This window comes from Nannospalax galili, unplaced genomic scaffold (genome assembly GCF_000622305.1).
Source record: "Nannospalax galili isolate Female #2095 unplaced genomic scaffold, S.galili_v1.0 scaffold102, whole genome shotgun sequence".
NCBI classification, from domain to species: domain Eukaryota; kingdom Metazoa; phylum Chordata; class Mammalia; order Rodentia; family Spalacidae; genus Nannospalax; species Nannospalax galili.
In genome coordinates, this window is record NW_008351958.1 from 5,389,481 (window position 1) to 5,392,366 (window position 2,886).

General features: G+C 36.2%; 1 non-coding gene across 1 annotated transcript; it reads right to left on the reverse strand.

Moving 5' to 3' along the window:
- Nucleotides 1-1,579: 1,579 nt before the first annotated feature.
- LOC115066923 lies at nt 1,580-1,745 on the reverse strand. Its single transcript, XR_003846366.1, has one exon. It is a non-coding gene; the product is annotated as a U1 spliceosomal RNA (small nuclear RNA).
- Nucleotides 1,746-2,886: the final 1,141 nt, after the last annotated feature.

Genomic DNA, 2,886 nt, shown 5'->3' on the forward strand with positions numbered 1-2,886 from the left:
CATCTTTGATGATGGACTTAGTAAAACCAAGGTAAGTCTTTGGCCTTCAGCACTGGCCTCTCTAAACAAAACCCAAACATAAATCCTTTTTCTGTTAAAAGCATTCTTTAACTTTTTAGTATGTTTATGTTTTAGTTGTAATTAAAATTTGATCACCTCTATCCAATATATCAAAGATATACTAGGATGAAACTCCCTTTAAAATGTATAACGATGAGCTGTGATTCAGAAAAGAGATCATTTTGTAAGCAGATTTCCTTTTTTTCCCACAAATGTAACAACCATATATATTAATTAAAATACTATATGGCACACTCCTACAAAACTCTGTGCTGTAACCCACATTTATAACTAAGTTGTGTGTATGTGTGAGTTTTTTAGGATACACTGGCACTCCTTAGGCATTAACAGCAGTATGAGATAGATTAGGATTTAGTGAAATTAATAGTCTGCTGGAAGTAAGTGTATTTACACTGGGTTTCAGCATAAAAATCTCTTCAGATTGCTTCCTCAAAGGACATTCTTGACATCTTTTGTACCTGTTTCAAAGCAGGTAAAGTTTCTGTGATCTCTACATCAAGTCTCAGATTTTTCCATATACTCTAGATACTCAATCACATTAATTCTATGATCTAAAAAAGAAATCATCTTAGGGTCTTTGGCACCCATATGACCTATGTGTTCTTTCCTGTAGTTTCTTGAATTCTGGGAGCTTTAAGTCTTGTTTGCTCTAAGAAATCAACAGTAAGGTTGTCTAAACTAATTTTGGGGATTAGAACCAATTTTGATCAGCTTTATTCCAATCTTCATGAAAAGATATGTGCACCTATATCCAATCTTTATTTTAAACGTTTGTGCTTACGGTATGGAATATCTGCATATCAAATTCATTAGTTACCTATTATTTACAAGGGAAATGTACACAATTTCACTAACTAGAGGGAAATTATCTTTAAAAAGATGTTTTCCTATCATTTATCACAAGATTTCAGACTCCAGAACTACACTGAACATGTCTATGCTTTTGTCCTTATCTGTGAATCACGGTTTTCTTCAGAATTCATTTCCCTCATTTTGAGGATCTACTTTAAGCCTTACTCATAGAGATACTCTGGTAGGATCGGGTTTCACTCCATTTTTTTTTCCTCTGAAAATACTTTTATCTCTACCTTTTATTATTTTATTTTATTATTTAATTTTCTTTGAGACAAGGTTTTACTGGGACCTACACTTTCCTGAAACTTACTACACAGTCAAGACTAACCTCGAACTCATGGCAATCCTTCTGCCTTAGCCTCTAGAGTGCTATATGAGCCATGGTCATGTGCTCCACCTTATTTTTACTGTCTTCTTTCTCCTTTTCCTTCTCTTCTTCCTCTTCCTCCTCCTCTTCCTCCTCCTCTTCCCCTTTTCTTTCTCCTTCTCCCTTCCTCCTCTGTCCTTCCTCTTCCTCTTCCTTTCCTCCTCTTCCTCCTCCCCCTCCTCTTCCTCCTCCTCTTCCTCCTCCTCATCTTCCTCTTCTTCCTCTTCCTCCTTCTCCTCCTCCTCCTCCTCCTCCTCCTCCTCCTTCCTCTTCTTCCAGGGAAGAGCATGTATACAGTTCATCACCAGCACAAATTATAGAGTTGAATTTCCCACATTTGGGGAAATTGCAGGGGTTAGCACATCATCCAGAGTACACTGGATGAGCATCACCCTGAGAAAACTACTTCATGATCATGGTATCTCCTCTTCTAGGTAAGTATTCCACTTCATTTTTAAAGGGTGGTCCTATTAGATATAGAATTCTGAGCTGATAAGCCTTTTATTCATTTTATGATGCTTTTCTATTGTCTTCTGGTCTCCATTATGTCTAATCATATCAGTCATTATTTTCACTTTGCTAAGTGATTACTGTTCCCCCTTGTTGGCTTTTAGATTTTTTTCTTCTCATTTTTTTGTCAGTTTGATTATGTGTGGTTCTCTATTTTTATCCTTTTGTGGTTCTTTGGGAGTTTTTTGAGTTCACATTCTTATGACTGAAGCCTTACTCTGGGTAATCAGTAGGTTGTTGTTAGTATACATTTTATAGAATTAGCTACAGATATCTACTGTCATAACAACAATAATACTACTAAATGATAATGAGACTGACAATAGCCACATTGAGTTGATGGGGATCAAGGCTGCACAATGTCTTAGTATAATGCAACAGGAAATTGTGCTTGCTTTATTTTTTCAGCAATACTTTTGTTTCATACATTTTGATATTTTTCACTATAAACTTCTGCTTCAAAAAGGATATTTTGGATTATGATTTATGATATATAGTAGTTTCTATAGATGAGAGAACCCAAAATATGATCATGTGAATGAAATATTGTAGAATGTGAGATAAGAGGGAAGAAGTAAAGATACTGGGGTAATGATGGGTTTTCTCTGGGAATGTGTGTGATGGTTAGTCTTGATTACCTTGATTATACTGAGAAATGAAAAGGAGTTTTAACAAAGCACACTTCCATGTGTGTCTGGCATGTGGGACAGTAACTGAGGAGGAAATAGCCATCCTAGATGTGGGATGCACCATCTAATAGGCTAGAGACCTGGACATATTAAAAGTGAGGAAAGCAGAAGGCCAGCCAGTGCGTGCAAGATTCATTGTTTCTGAGTTCATCAGCAACTGCTGTCACCATTTTACCCTGTATAGACTTACATGTGGGATAAAATAAACCTTAGGTTGCTTTTGCTAGGATAATTTATCACAATACTTGGTGAAGAAACTGAGATACTAAGTACCAAACTAACTAACATACAAACTAAGATGGTTCTCCTGAAAGTGTTTTCAACTCAATAATCTCCCTAGTAACTTTCTGTATGCTGCCAGTGTACAGCAATAACCTCCTTTCA